A 17601-nucleotide genomic window follows, 5' to 3' on the forward strand; every position below is an offset into this window, starting at 1 on the left:
CAAAGATTACATCCACCCCCAAAGTTGCAGCATAATGTAGTGGAATCTGTGAAAACCAGAATGCAATTTTAGCTTGACCCAAACAGAAAAGAGAATGCAATGAACAGTCAACAACAATGCCAATACAATTTCCTGAGGATAAGAACTAATTGCTTGGCCTAATCCCAGTCCCCCACCACATGAATTAGTCAGAGGGAGGGAAAACCTTGCCACAGCAGGAAGAGAGCCTCCTGAATGGTCCTTTGTTCCTCCTTCACTCAGTCTAAGGGTGGGGGTTTAAGATGCAGTTCCCTCTCCTGACCAATAAGAATGCTTCTTAGAGCTAGAGGCATGGCTTTAGGCACAGCCTGGTGAGTGATCAGGAAGAGCAAGGAGTTCCTGGCATCTATCCAGGGAAACCCCAACAAATAGCCTATCTCAACTAGAACCCTGGAATGAGTGTTGGAGGGTGGGTGGTGCTAAGGAAGAAACACTCTGCTGAAATATTGCAATCAGATGAAATGCATCAGTCACTAGGGATGAATGATATAATGGCCACTGTAAGAGGTCATGATGATAGGGTAATATTCAGACATCCAAATACAGTATTATACTATTTGCCACTCCTCTCCTTTTGAGAACTCCCTGCTTCTTCACCAGCTGTGAGTGACCTCTCTCTCTTGCCTGTCTTAGTGGGGTAGGATTAACCCTATGACCTGCAACCCATAGCCTTTACGGTCTCCTCTTTGGGTCTTTCTCAACCTCCCCTTCCTCCATCAAGCTCTTACATCGTCTGATTTGGTGTGGTTTCTTCCTGTCAGTTCTGTTACTACCATCACCCTCCTAGGTCATGGATTGAAGCACATTGCAGAAGCTCTTTTTAAGAAACAGTTGTATTTCTCTAGGTACTACTCTGGACCCATAGTTTCTTTGGGGATTTTTTGTTTTGGATAGGACCTCCATAGAAACCACTGACATAGACCAGGGTAACAAAGCAACAAGGCCAAGAAGCAGAAACTGTGTTGTTCCATCAGTGAAAAACATTGACTTTATAATGGCTCTTATTTTATTTATTTTGTAAACAGCATCTTCAGAATAAAGCCCTTTATGGTGACATGGTAATACATGCTGCCCACTGATTTAAAAAATAGAAGCCTAGGAGATGAAAACATGGGTGTAAAGACACTTTGTTAGTACAAAGATTGATTCAGACCAACAAACTACCAGTTAATATTTTATAAATAGAGAATATGGAACTCCTATTCCAAGGAGTTTGAGGTGTATGGACCCCTGAGCCTGCACAGAGTTTCAGTGAAGTCAATGAGGATTTTCAGAGTAGCAGAGATCTGCCTGCACAGAGCTGCTTTTAGAATCAGGGCTTATGTTGGTAGAAAATATGGAAATACTGCTCCAAAAACTGTGCTCCTTTAACAGTTTTTTGTGTAATGAGATTATCTTTTTATTCATCTCATAACTGTTCCACTACTAAGGTGACTTCTGTTAAAGGAAATTAATAAATTGTTTAGAAATATTAATTCCATTTGCAGTTTGTTGTCAAACTTTTGTGTGTTTTGTTGGCTAGTTGTTTTGCTTGTTAAGTCTTATTTGAGTTCCACATCTGGAAATATTGTGGGAATGAGTAATCTACAGTTATTTTAATCTAATTCAGGCCATGTCTACAGTAGCACTTATGCCGGCAAAACTTTTGTTGCTCAGGGGTGTGAAAAAACACTCCCCTGAGTGACATAAACGTTGCTAGCATAAGCACTTGGGTGCACAGCGCTATGTTGGTGGGAGATGTATCGGAACTGCTGTGCCGCTGTAACCTTGCAAATGCAGACACGGCCTCAGTATTAGGGCTAAATCTCTCTTTCGTTTCTTCCTTTTTTGGAAGCTGTGTATCACTGGACTACTGTCTGGCAATGACAGTTAATCACACATGTAAAGATTATTGAGCGAAAATAGAAAATCTCAGTGACTGAAGTCCAAATCCTAATTTCCCTGTTTCATGGACCTCATTCTGGTACCTTGTAGTCCACCCAGAAATTGCTGAATTACATAGCTACTCTATGTAATCCCTATAATAATAACAGAGCATTGAAACAGAGCTCTTTCATGTCATGATTGACCTTGAATCTTTCTTTTTTTCTTTGAGGATAACACACCATATGGATATATTTCTGTTTTATACCCTATACTGATTTTTCTCCTCTATTATTTGTAGAGCAGTACAAAATCGGGGGATTGCTCTGGTTTGGCAAAATCTCACTGGTGAGTTTTCGATTTTGCAAAACTAATGCCAGGGTAGTGTAGAACAAGGTCCCCTTTTATCTGCATGTAGGGTGTGGAGGTTGGTGGGTACATGGTTCTAATTTTAGCTCATCTTTAGTATTTTGGTTCAGATGAAACATTAAAATAAGCAATATATACTGCATAAAAAGATCACTTCAGCACTGCTGACAAGAAAATTGGTTCTTTGCATTGCATGTAGCTGCCAACATCATATTGTTAGTGAGTATTGCTTTAATCAGTTGATATTTTTCTACACTTCATGTGTAATTGACATAATAACTCATAATCGCTCCAATTATATAAATACATGTTTAGGGGATTTTTATAATGCTTATTATGGACTCTAACTATGCATATTTTGACACAATTGACTGTAATAGTGCCTTCAGAGTAGGAAGTCTATTATTTCACAATCTATCTGAGGACTTTTAATCAATACATTCTTGACTCCTTAGTATGCAGTTCTTAGTGACACAATCTACCATAAACAGGGCTCTTTTATAGCAGTTATGGTCCACCATGAAAGTATTTATGGACTACTTGGAAGCTCTTTATCTGTGCAAATTTTTACTGCCAAGCTATAAACAACTGGAAACACTGACAGACTCTAAACTGTAGTGAAACTAATACAGTATGCATCAGTAATGCAAAATTATCCTTTACGTGAACTATACCAGGATGATGTCATGTAATTAATATTATGTAAAACAGTTCAGTCTCCAAACCCTCTGACACAAGGTCTAATCTTTTCAAGTTAGGCTGACCTGAACTAGAATAATTTTGCTGTTGAAATTTGTCTGGATTTACTTTAAACTGGATATGGCCCAAAATCCAAGTGATTTTGGGCCATATACAATAAGATGGGACCGGTATATGAATTATTCTAGTTTGTTTTGAAAAGCCAACACTATCCCCATGTTTTGCCTGTCTCTAGTCTGACTATAAATGCTCACCTAAATTGGACCAACTGTGTCTTGACAGGGCTTTTGAGTTCTATTTCTCAGGTCTGTCTGAGCTGCACTTGGTGTCAGATCCAAGTGCACAGTTGAGCATATGCTGCCTCTGTGCCCCCAGTTTCTGTAATTTCTGGAAGCAGCAAAATTAAAACAGTTTTAGGTTTTTTTCTGTAGCTGTTTCACAGGACTGATGGCCGGCTACCCCTATTCAATGTCTCTGATGGATGGCAGGCTTGTTCAACACACTGGTTGTTTCTAGAGATGCTCAGATATTATAATCCTGGGTTACAAGCACAGTATCAATCCCTAGATAGATTGAGAAAGAATATTTCCTCCTTTCTCACAGGAAGCACTCGGGCCTAAGAGCGTAAGTCAAATGTCTGCTTATGTCTTTCATGAGCTCAAGAGGCAGAATCTGACAATCAAGGATTTTGAAGAATTACCATGTGATTTAAATCACATGATGATATTCAGTTAACCCATCCTGAAACTTTAAAATGCACCAGGAAATTTCACAGTGAGATTTTAGTTTGCATTCAGGCAGTGGGCGAGGAGAGCAAGGGGGAATCATGTTCACATGACAAGAATTTTCCAAGGTACACTGCCTTTCCACATTAACTCTGGGAACTAAAAAATAAATAACAACCCGGGGCTGGGGGCTGGGAAATATTGTATTTATGGTTTCACAAATATTTTACACAGCAACCCTGGCAACCTTGGGATAAATAACATTCAAATTTCATAAATAAAAACATGATGCCCTATTATTTCCTATAATTTGTTTTTGTATATATATTTCTAGGGTTGTTTGTTTGTTTATTTATTTATTTAATTTCTTTATTTCATAGATACATAGAAAGCAAACATTTGTATCTACTCCTTCATTTTTTTTGTAACTGAAGTTTAATTTATCATAATTTCTCAAAATATTGCAGGTTTTAAAGGTAATATTATTTATGATGTTCTTGTGAAAGTAATTATATGTTACAACACATAGGACTGAGAATTGGTTGGTGGGTTGCTGGAAAAGTGTCTAATGAATTTTCTCTTGATTTATTTTTGTCTTTAACATTCTCTCTGTCAAAGGAGAGAGAGGATTGGTGGGTGTGATAATTCACTCTGATATAAGATGCAGCTAACTAAAACATTATCTGGCAGATTTGCACCTCAGGAACTTCCCACATCACAAATGGGTAGGTTGCTTATATTAATATGATACGAAGGAACATATTTTATTACCCTTATTCAGAAATACTGTCATCAGAATTAATCTCATCCAATACTGACTTTGAGAGTCAGAATATATAATCAAATACCTTTCTAGTAAGATACATATTGGAGAAATTGGAGGTCAAGATTATGTAATTTAACAGTTGACATTCATTGCTGGACATTTGTTTTAACCAGAGAAGTATCCTAACTGTACTTATAACATGAGGTTTTCAGAAACTGAATGTATAGATAAACTTAAAGGGGTAGCGTAATGGAAATATGTCCTTTAGAGAAGAAATGCATTTTGCATCCATATTTCTCCCAAAATTCTGAAAAAGAAAATTGACTTTGTACCATTTTTAACTTACAAATACCTGGTTTATTGGCATGTCAAGACAAGAATGCTTCAAAACACTACTTAAGTGTTTGTAATTTCTTTTTTGATTTTGCTCAAATACTTATTTATTATCCTTTATTCTTAGTTTTCAAGGTGACCCTGCAAAAGAAAAAAGACGCATCTGTGCCCTTTTTGGCTTCTTTATGTTGATAAAAATGCCTGAAAGGAGTTAGAGGGTTTGTTTGTATTTTTACATTAGAAATATATGAACTAATTTTCAGAAGTGCTGAGCAGCAGCACACATCCTTGAAGCCAATGGGAGTTTCAGGAGTTCACCACTTTTGAAAATCAAATGAATGAAGTCTTGACTTCCCAGATTTGCTGCAGAAGTAATGAGGTCATGACATCACCAAAGAAAAAGAAAAAAAATTATAAGAGATCAAGGGGATGTTAGTGACACTGCTTAAACTTTTTTTACACCTATTTAATCAACATTTAAAGTTTGACAATCTCTGGGGGGAAATCTTTGTTTCAACACTTCTGTCTCACAAGTGAAGGTTGAGAAAGCTCCAACACCAGTTCCAAAATAAATATCATATCCACTGAATGGTTTCATGGAAATATTGACTACAAAATTCTGTGAAAATAGCCAACCCATAATAAATGGATTTCCATATAGTTCATTCCTAGATACATTGCTAAGCTATGACAATGAAATCTCAGAAGAGATGTGTTTTAAAAGTCCGTCCACTATTAATAGTTTGGGCTTAGAAAAAACTCTTGAAAGTAGTGTATATAAATAATGCTAAAGATCAATTTTCTATCTTTGTATTGTTTTAAATAACTATCAAACAGAAATAATGATAAATTATAGCATGTTGAATACTGCAACACAGTATTTACAAACATATACTCAAATTCTAAAATGTTGTGAAGGTTGACTCTGTTTCCCTCTGGTGAACAGGGATGGAGCGTGTAGTCCACAAATGTGTGGGAATTTTTTTTAATGAATACCCATATTTCTGCGCAAACCTGGACGTCTGTCGGAGGATGAATGTATTCAATTTTAGGGTTTATCTAAAGAAGGGAAAATGTTCAATAATTATCCAGTATTGCTATCATTTGTTTAGCTCCTCTGGGGGGTTGTGAGGAGGGAGAAGGGTTCTGAGCTTGGAAGAAGACAGGCAGAAATAGCAGGGGGTTCAAAGTAAGGGAGGGTTCTGTGAAGTGGGAACGTTGGCTAGGAAATAAGGGAAAGATTTCTGAGCCTCGGAGAGGGGGTGATTTTAAAAAAGAGTCAGGGAAAAGCTTCAGAACCTGCTTAGAATGGGGGAGTTAGCCGGTGTGGGATGATTGGGGAAAGTTCAGCTGGCAGGAGATGATGGTTTTAACAGCCCTAAACATTTTCTCCATAAAGATACTCATTGAAGTATGTTCTGTGTTTAAAGGTCACAAAAGTTGTAAAATTTCTGTTTATCAATTTCTGTTAAAGTCCATTATAATATCTGTGGTATGAGGGTGAGGAAGTGAGAGGCCAGGGTTAGCTACTGCACTAGAATTCTAATTTAAAGAAGGAAGCTTGGGTTTGGGAATGTGGTTGAGATGTTAGATAATAATTTGGTCTTGTTATTAGGATATTTAACTGACTCCAGGTTAGATTTGATTGAGTTTGGTGCACTTCTTTAGTTGAGATTTATAACCAAACAGACAGCCACCTCCTTAAAATCGTCTTTAGAATTTATAAAGATTGATTATTCTTAGCGTTAATGTGATATTTAAGTCACTGATTATTTAATTCCAACCCTATAAAAACTAACTTGATGATTTATTGATCTGACCCTGATTTGATTTTGATTTGATTGTTGTATTGCTTCAGTCATAGCATTATTAATAATTACTTATCTTTGTGATGTGTGTTCATTATTTCATTTCTTATTTAAAAAAAAAATAAAAAAGATACTAAGTCACATTTTTTTTCAATAAGCAACATGACCTGGGTAGATGTCATCAGTCAGCCTAACAGTCTGACCAGCTCTGTCTAATTAGCCTTTGGTTATCACATAGTACGATTTATAGAAGCTTAGAGCAGAGAAAGCTAAAGAGGAGAAAGAGTGATTAATATTTTCAAAGGCAGCATAGAGATCAAGAAAAACAAGTGGAGAGAGGAACTCTTTAGACTTAGCTATGAAAAGGTCATTCAGAAACTTTTTCTAAAAAATATCTGTAATTAACGTTTACATGTATGCCATTGACAGTTTCTAAGAATAAGTACAGTCGGTACTTTATATTACAACTAAATCCTTTTTTCCCAAAGGAAAAAGACAAAATAATCTGTATAACTGTGCAGCAAAATGCCTATTACTTCACTAATTATGGTACATAATCTTAGAGCTGCAGTTTTTGACAGCTAATATTAGCCCTTACTGAAAGCCTGGACTGAGACAAAGCATTATGCAGTGCTCAGGAACAGATTCCCAGCTTCTGTTTTATGTAGTTTCAATATGAAGCCAACCCTTCAATGTCACTGAGAACAAAGAACGATTAAAAACAGATAACTACATTCCTTTCAGACTTGGAAATGTTGCTCTTGATCACTAAAACCTTTGCAGCTATTGCAATTCCCTGTACCTGTGCCTCACACAATGGGGCCTCAACCATGTTTGGTTTAGTAGGTTGCTATCACAAGATAAATAATTACAATAATAATAACATATATGTAAGTAAAATTGTCAAATGCAGCTGCTTAGCATTAGGTACCTAAATCTGCCTTTGGACACACATCAATGGCCTGATTTTTTTCAAAAGTGCTTGTTTATTTTTTAAAAAATGATAGGTCAGATATTTATTTTCGTTTTTAAAATTACATATAAGAAAAAAATATGAATATCAGTCCTTATTCTGATGGAATAACTCATTGATGGAAGCTTCATTTTCACTTTTCATTCTCTCCAAAAAGAAATATTATCTTTCAAGTTGAGCATGTCCATTTCCTATGCACTAATTCTGATAGGAAAAAAAGGAAACATTTAATTGAATTGATGCCTCAGCTGTTAATGGTATTTGTGATAGTTTTCATAGATTCATAGATACTAAGGTCAGAAGGGACCATTCTGATCATCTAGTCCGACCTCCTGCACAGCACAGGCCACAGAATCTCACCCACCCACTCCTATGAAAAACCTCACCCATGTCTGAGCTATTGAAGTCCTTAAATCATGGTTTAAAGACTTCAAGGCACAGAGAAGCCTCCCTCAAGTCACCCATGCCCCATGCTACAGAGGAAGGCGAAAAACCTCCAGGGCCTCTCCAATCTGCCCTGGAGGAAAATTCCTTCCCGACCCCAAATATGGCAATCAGCTAAACCTTGAGCATATGGCCAAGATTCACCAGCCAGATACTTCAGAAAATTCTTTCCTGGGTAACTCAGATCCCATCCATCTAATATCCCATCTCAGGGGATTTGGCCTATTTACCCTGAATATTTAAAGATCAATTACTTACCAAAATCCCATTATCCCATCATACCATCTCCTCCATAAACTTATCAAGTAGAATCTTAAAACCAGATAAATCTTTTGCCCCCACTGCTTCCCTTGGAAGGCTATTCCAAAACTTCACTCCTCTGATGGTTAAAAACCTTCGTCTGATTTCAAGTCTAAACTTCTTGGTGGCCAGTTTATACCCATTTGTTCGTGTGTCCACATTGGTGCTGAGCTGAAATAATTCCTCTCCCTCTCCTGTATTTATCCCTCTGATATATTTATAGAGAGCAATCATATCTCCCCTCAACCTTCTTTTAGTTAGGCTAAACAAGCCAAGCTCCTTGAGTCTCCTTTCATAAGACAAGTTTTCCATTCCTCGGATCATCCTAGTAGCCCTTCTCTGTACCTGCTCCAGTTTGAATTCATCCTTTTTAAACATGGGAGACCAGAACTGCACACAATATTCTAGGTGAGGTCTCACCAGTGCCTTGTATAATGGTACTAAAACCTCCTTATCCCTACTGGAAATGCCTCTCCTGATGCATCCCAAAACCGCATTAGCTTTTTTCACAGCCATATCACATTGGCAGCTCATAGTCATCCTATGATCAACCAATACTCCAAGGTCCTTCTCCTCTTCGGTTACATCTAATTGATGCGTCCCCAACTTATAACTAAATTTCTTGTTATTAATCCCTAAATGCATAACCTTACACTTCTCTCTATTAAATTTCATCCTATTACTATTACTCCAGTTTACAAGGTCATCCAGATCCTCCTGTATAATATCCCAATCCTTCTCCGAATTGGCAATACCTCCCAGCTTTGTATCATCTGCAAACTTTATGAGCACACTCCCACTTTTTGTGCCAAGGTCAGTAATAAAAAGATTAAACAGGATTGGTCCCAAAATCGATCCCTGAGGAACTCCACTGGTAACCTCCCTCCAACCTGACAATTCGCCTTTCATTAGCATTCGTTGCAGTCTCCCCTTTAACCAATTCCTTATCCACCTTTTGATGTTGATATTGATCCCCATCTTCTCCAATTTAACTAATAATTCCCCATGTGGCACGGTATCAAATGCCTTACTGAAATCTAGGTAAATTAGATCCACTGCATTTCCTTTATCTAAAAAATCTGTTACTTTTTCAAAAAAGGAGATCAGGTTGGTTTGGCACGATCTACCTTTTGTAAAACCATGTTGTATTTTGTCCCATTTACCATTGACTTCAATGTCCTTAACTAATTTCTCCTTCAAAATTTTTTTCCAGGACCTTGCATACTACAGATGTCAAACTAACTGGCCTGTAGTTACCCGGATCACTTTTTTTTGCTTTCTTAAAAATAGGAACTATGTTAGCAATTCTCCAATCATTCGGTACTACTCCTGAGTTTACAGATTCATTAAAAATTCTTGCTAATGGGCTTGCAATTTCAGGTGCCAATTCCTTTAATATTCTTGGATGAAGATTATCTGGGCTCCCCGATTTAGTCCCATTAAGCTGTTTGAGTTTCGCTTCTACCTCAGATATGGTAATATCTACCTCCATATCCTCATTCCCATTTGTCATGCTACCATTATCCCCAAGATCCTCTTTAGCCTTATTAAAGACTGAGGCAAAGTATTTGTTTAGATATTGGCCATGCCTAGATTATCTTTAACCTCCACTCCATCCTCAGTGTTAAGCGGCCCCACTTCTTCTTTCTTACTTTTCTTCTTATTTATATGGCTATAGAACCTTTTACTATTGGTTTTAATTCCCTTTGGAAGGTCCAACTCTACTCGACTTTTAGCCTGTCTCACTTTATCCCTACATGTTCTGACCTCAATTAGGTAGCCTTCCTTGTTGATCCCTCCCATCTTCCACTCCCTGTATGCTTTCTGCTTCTTCTTAATCACCTCTCTAAGATGCTTGCTCATCCAGCTTGGTCTACAACTCCTTCCTATGAATTTTTTCCCCTTTCTTGGGATACAGGCTTCCGATAGCTTCTGCAGCTTTGATTTAAAGTAATCCCAGGCCTCCTCTACCTTTAGATCCATAAGTTCTTCAGTCCAATCCACTTCCCTAACTAATTTCCTTAATTTTTGAAAGTCATCCCTTTTGAAATCAAAAACCCTAGTTGCAGATTTATTGTGGTTAATCCTTCCATTCAGTTTGAACTGAATTAGCTCATGATCACTTGAGCCAAGATTGTCCCCTACAACCATTTCTTCTATGAGGTCCTCGCTACTCACCAAAATTAAATCTAAAATGGCATCCCCTCTAGTCGGTTCAGCAACTACTTGATGAAGGAATCCATCAGCTATCGCATCTAGGAAAATCTGAGCCCTATTATTATTACTAGCACTGGTCCTCCAGTCTATATCTGGGAAGTTAAAGTCTCCCATGATCACGCAGTTTCCATTAGTATTTACTTTATTAAAAACATTAAAAAGGGCTGTATCCATATCCAAATTAGATCCCGGAGGTCTATAGCATACCCCAAGCACCGTCGTAGGAGAGGCTTTACTAGTTTTCTTCCCCAATGTAATTTTTGCCCAGGCGGACTCTGTCTTATCCATTGCATCGCTTCTTATTTCTTTACATTCTACCTCATCATTGATATACAATGCTACTCCACCCCCTTTACCTTTGTTTCTGTCTTTCCTAAACAGCACATACCCTTCAATACCTGTAGTCCAGTCATGACTACTATTCCACCATGTTTCTGTTATCCCTATAATATCTGGTTTCACTTCCTGCACCAGTAGCTCTAGTTCCTCCATTTTGTTACCTAGGCTCCTCGCATTGGTGCATAAACATCTTAATTTTTGCTGTTTGGCCTCGCTCACATTTTGTACCCTATTAGGCACAGTCATTCTACAGCCAGTATAACCTATTAGATTAGTATCTACACCACCCTCGCTCCTTATATACATTCTCCTACCCACGGCTGTATCCTTTCTTACTTTGTCTTCTTCCCTCTCAATGCTAAAATCTGGTGTGGAGATTTCCTGGACATCTCCCATCCATCTCCCCCTAATTCCTAGTTTAAAGCTCTCTTTATCAGTTGTGCCAGCCTCGATCCTAGAAGTCTATTTCCTTCCCTACTCAGATGAAGTCCATCCCGAGAGAACTGTCCTCTGTCCGTGAATGCTTCCCAGTGGCCATACATCCCAAAGCCCTCCTTATAGCACCACTGCCTAAGCCATCTGTTGACAGTCATAATCTTGTCACACCTTTGTTGCCCTTCTCTAGGAACAGGAAGGATCCCGCTAAAGATCACCTGAGCCTCAATTTCCTTAAGCGTCTTCCCAAGCCTAGCATAGTCTCCCTTAATACTTTCCAGTGAGAATCTAGCCGTATCATTTGTTCCCACATGAAGGATAATTAGGGGATTCTTTCCCACTCCCTTTAGGATCCTTTTCAACCTCAGGTCTACATCCTGTATCTTAGCACCCGGAAGACAGCACACCCTTCTATTCTCTGGATCAGCTCTAGTTACAGGCCTGTCTATTCTTCTCAATAAAGAGTCCCCGATCACATAGACCTGCCTTTTCCTGGTGACGGTGCTATTCTCCAGTCTCTCCCCTGTTCCCTCTGGCTGCAAGTTCTTTCCATTCCTATTTTCCCTTATAATCTTCTTCAACCCATCCTGTATCCTCCTGGGGCTCATATTTGGTGTAGTCTCCCTTGACTTTTCCGCTTTTCCTATAGGACTAGCCTCTCTTCTCTTCTTCCTTACCCTTCCACCTTCAACAAGTACCTGCTGAGCCCCTTCTTCATTTTCCAACTCTGCAAACCTATTCCTAAGCTCTATTTCTCCTTCACTAGCCCGTCTTTTCCTCTGCCTGGTTCTTTGAGTCACATGTTTCCACTGACCACTTTCCTCACCCAGTCTTCCCTCAAAATTACCCAGCCCTGCTTCCATCCGTGAGTCTGAGCTTTTCCCTTCAGATACCTCATATCTTTGCTCCATCATCTGCTCAAACCCCTTCCTAAACTCAACGAGACTTTCCACCTGCATCTCTAAACCTCGGATCTTTTTCTCCATCAGCTCTATCAGACGGCATTTCATGCAGAAAAAACACTTACCGGTTCCCCCCTCCAGGATCATGTACATACCACAGCTTCCACATCCAGTCATCCTCAATGCATCTTCCACTACAGGAGTCACTCCCACAGCTGCCTCTGTATCTGTCATCGCCTTCCCACCTAAATCCTGTTAATCTGGGAAACGCAAGTCACACCAAAAAGACCACCCTCCCAGCAAAAGCAAACCCCAAACAAGCACCACAATACAAACTGCCCTTGCAAACTCCCACTCAGACTCCCCTGTTTAGAGCTCTGTTTGCTAGCGCCTGTGCTGCTGCAGCTGTCTGTTTTCAGTAGCTAATGGTAGAGTTAATATAATTTGATTTCTGAGCAATTAAGCAGCATGTTTAGTACCAACAAAACGATTAATTTGGATTTTTGTCAGCAAGCCAAAATAACGGTTAACACTTTTTTGTGAAATTTTAATGAAATATGGTTGTTTAATTAAAATTCAGTCGGGGGTCTAAATAATTCAGGGAATTGGTAAAGGAATATGGTACCTTTCACCTTAAGACAAAAGCTATCATTGCAATCAACACTAATTGACAGCGTTGGTGGCATTCACAGCAGGAAGACTAAGAACTAAATAGATCTGACTGAATTACTTTCTCATCCCAGAGCTAACCCCTCCAAACAGAACTTAGGTATACTGGCAGGGAGGACCAGGGATACTTTCATACCTCTTGCTTGTGCCCCTATTTGATCTGTGGATGAACAGAGCTCTTCAGACTCTAGCACTTTTTAATGAGCATTGAATTCACCCTAAAGTTTAGAAATGGAAAGGCGGAACACAAAAGCAATGTGAAATAAAATATAAATATTGCACTATAAAGCATATTAGAAAAAATGTATCTGTCTATGGGGTCTACACTACAGCCTAAGTCGATACAATGTATGTCACTTGGGGTGTGAAAAAGCTCCCCCCCCCGAGCAATGAGCAATGCAAGTTTCATGCTATCCACATCAGCGCTGTTAGCGGGAGACACTCTCCCACTGACATAGCTCCTGCTTCTCGCTGAGGTGGAGTAATTATGCCAATGGGAGAGAGCTCTCCCATTGGCATAGGACGTCTTCACCAGAGGCGCTGCAGTGGCGCAGCTGTGTCGATGTAGCACTGTCTTGTAGACTTGCCATAAGGACTGCTCCTCCTTTTACTGCTTTTAAGCCTAAACTCTGTTTTTTTGCTATGGATGCCTCTCTGTGGTCTGAAGCAAAAGGAACTGGCCATCAATTCTGCTCTTAGTGGCAAGGAACTATAGAAGTTGGCAGACTTCTAAAGACTGGAGAAAATAGGATTTATGACTTACAGGCAGCAAGAAGGAACAACAACCAAAGACAGATGGGTACCTGCAATATAGAGTAATTCAGTCTAGGATATTTTGCACTACTGTGTGTTTTAAACAGGCATTGGAGGTAATTAAATAGAGTAAGAAATAAGAGAAAAGAAAGACACTGGAGAGAGATGTAGATACATTATAGAAATATTTTTATGCATCTCAGGAAAATGTAAGCTGAATACTGTTGAAGTTAGCAATGTGTTTCAGGGAGACACTTGACTAATTGTTTCCCCTGCTGCAAAAACTCTCGCTTCTTTAGTTTATTTTTGCAGTTTCCTAAAAAGTAATCTCTTCTTGAGACGCTAATTTCTCTGAATAGATCCGCCTCCTTTCTGTTTTCTGAATCCTCCCCTGATGTTTCTTGTTTTTTTCAGTTTCCTATCCAGTCTCCTTCTCCTGCAATCAGTGGCCCAGAAAGGGTGTAGGGTTTTGTTTTGTTTTGTGACACCTCAGGTTCTAATCTTTTTTTCCACAGTTTCTTTCCATCTTATTCTCCCTGCCACTATGCCAGTTAGCTTACCTCTGATTTACTGCTTTGGCAGCTGCTCAGCTGTTCCTCTGGAGTTGTCCTTATATCATTAAATGTAGTGTAAGTCTTGATTCCCCCCCCCACCTTGAATTCCACTTCTATAACCACGTCTTTTAACATCAGGTTAATCAGTTCCCAGGATATATGTCCAGAAAGGCCTATACATTCAGTTAACCTACTGAGAAACAGTAAGCTATTTGTCTAGGAAGTCAAGGTTAACACCTGTATTTATAAAGAGCTACAGTGTTGGAGGATAGATTGCTCATCATTCTGTCCTTCCTGTTTTAATGACGGGGAAAAGAATTAACCTTAGGTTACTGTATTTAGCTTTCTTGAAGACAATGGGCCACGTCCGCAGCAAGTATAAATCAACATAGCTGACTGACTTCTTTGGACTTCAGTTACATCAGTGCTGGTATGCCAGTTTACACCAACTGAGGATCAATCAGGCCCAGTATTTCCAAAGGAGGATTGTCAGAATAGGTTTCTCACAAAGATATGCTTAAACATGGATTAAAGAAAGTGTATAAATTAAAATTATGGATTGGTTCTGTAATGCACAACAAAATCATAAGGAAAATATCTGTGCTTTGGTTTTGATTGTTAGTCAAATTGTATTGTGGTGTTTGTGCCGACCCCAAACACCCAGCAACAACAGCTTCACTGCAAGACTTGTATTTAACTGAATACAGTTCTGGGGAATTTAAAAATGGACCTTCAATATCCAGAGGACTGCTGTTCTGACACAGATTTGAAATAAATACTTTATGCAACATGAATGTTAAATATTTGAAAAGTTAATTTGGGACAATGTGAAAATAGCCCAAACCATCATCATTTGGGAGCCCAAATGCTATCTGCTGACAAACTTAATGAAGTCACCTGTTTATTGATACAGATAATTAATGTCAGCAGCTTATCAAAACACATTTGCATGTGGTGTGTTACAAGAAAGCTTGGAATCAATGAGATTATAATGTGTTCATATATTCCCCAGGCTGTGCTACCCAGAAGGGGCTGAGTTAGTTATATGGAAATCAGTGAGACACAGAGGGTCAGCTTCTTGAAGCCGTCCTTTGCTCACCCTGTGCACTTGAAGGATGGGGTTGGAGATGGAGAGAGGTAGCTTACATCCAGCATTGTACCCTCCTGATCCTTGGGCTGTTGAGTGCCTATCTGGTCCTGACGCACAACTTTGACCAGTCTAGTGGAGAGATGCATTCACTTATGGAAATAGCTCCAAAAGGAAATAGAGGCTCACTACTTGGTACATTTAAAATTGATGTTGGACCGGGCAGTATTATAATAATAGTATGACAGGAAACAATCTTGTATGGGTAGTGACATGTACTATATGGATGTCCTAATAAGACTTTTCCATTTATAGAACAAGTACCTCAGCTTTACTAAGTCCTCATTGCATCACTCCAGTGGCATAAAGAGAACTGGCAGCTGAGGATTCCCCAGTGTGAGGAACCTCTAATGGGAGCCGAGCCAGCTACATCAGCTCTACTCCATTTGGTCCCTGCTGCACGCCCATCCCTCCCTCGGCATAGGCGGTGAGTAGTGGATGTGCCAGGGATCAGAGCAGATGTGGCTGCAGTGTACTATGATCTCCCAATGCCTCGTGGCATAACAACCTCTTAAGGGCTATTATAAATGTATAGTAATTAATAGAAAACTGAAGCTAGGAATTGTAGAAAATTGATAAGGGAAGCAAAAAGAGAAATTTATGACCAGCGTGGTTAAGGACAATATGAAGGAATTTTTAAAGTATATTAAGAACAAAAGGAATCCTAAAAATGGTATTGGTCCATTACTAGATGGAAACGGTAGAATTGACTATAATTATACAGGAAAGTCAGAAAGGTTCAATAGACATGTTTGTTCTGAATTTGGGGGAGGAGGGAAGAAACAGATGTAGTGATCTATGATATTGATCAAACACTTTTCATTCCAACAGTAACTTGGGAAGATATGTAATGGTAGCTGCTAAAGCTAGACATTTTTAAATCAGCAGATCCCTATAACTCGCATCCAAGAGTTTTAAAAGAACTGGCTAAGGAGTGTTTAAACTGTTAATTTGATTTTAAGCAAGTCTTGGAACTCTGGGGAGGGTCCAGAAGACTGGAAGAAAGCTAATTTTGTGCCAGTATTTAAAAAGGGTAAATAGGATGACCCAGGTAATTATAGGCCTGTCAGCCTGACATTTATCCTTGGAAAAATAATGGAACCATTGATACAGGATTCAATTAATAAAGAATTAAAGGAGGGTAATATAATTAATGCCAATCAACATGGAAAACTGATCCATATCTTTTTTATGAGATTACAAGTTTGGTTGATAGAGGTAATAGTGTTGAAGTAATGTACTTAGACTTCTGTAAGATGTTTGACTTGGTAACACCTGATATTTTGATTAAGAAACTAGAACAATATAAAATTAACATGGCACACAATTAATAGGTTTAAAAATGGCTAACTGATAGGTCTCAAAATGTAATTAAATGGAGCAATCATCTTCAAGCAGGTATGTTTCTAGTGGGGTCACACAGAGATCAGTGCTTGACCCTATACTATTTAAAATTGTTATCAATTACCTTAAAGAAAACCTTAAACAATTAGAGATAAATTTTGCCAATAAAACAAAGATTGGGGGAATGGTAAATAATGAAGAGGACAGGACACTGTTAAAGAGTAGTCTGGATCACATGGTAAGCTGGGCGCAAGCAAACAATATGTGTTTTAATACAGCCAAATATAAAGTCGTACATCTAGGAACAAAGGATGTAGGCCATATTTAGAGGTTGGAGAATCAATTTTGGGGAGAAATGACTGAAAAGGATTTGCATGTCATGGTGGATAATTAGCTGAATATGAGCTCCCAATGTGATGCAGCATTTAAAAAGGCTAATGTGATCTTTGGATATGTGATGTGCTTAGATATATGGTGTAAACTGGGGACTCTTGAGTAAGATGTAGGAAGATTATTTAACCTCTATATTTGGCACTGGTGTGACCACTATTGGAGTACTGTGTCCAGTTGTGGTGTCCACTGTTCAAGAAGGATGTTGATAAACTGGATAGGATTCCAGGAAGAGACACGAGAATGACTGAAATATTAGAAAACATGCCTTATAGTGAAAGGTTCCAGAGGCTGAATCTCTTTAGCTTAACAAAGAGAAGGTTTGAACACAGTCTATAAGTACCTACCTGGGCAACAAAAATTTGATGAAAAAGTATTCTTCAATCTAGCAGACGAAGGACGATCAAGCTCCAATGGTTGGAAGTTGAAGCTAGTCAAATTCAGACTACAACTAAGGATACATATTTGTAACTGTGAGGGTAATTAACCAGTGGAACTTACTAAGGCCTGTGTGTGCTTCCTCACTGGAAAT

The sequence above is a fragment of the Dermochelys coriacea genome, chromosome 7, assembly GCF_009764565.3.
Source record: "Dermochelys coriacea isolate rDerCor1 chromosome 7, rDerCor1.pri.v4, whole genome shotgun sequence".
NCBI classification, from domain to species: domain Eukaryota; kingdom Metazoa; phylum Chordata; order Testudines; family Dermochelyidae; genus Dermochelys; species Dermochelys coriacea.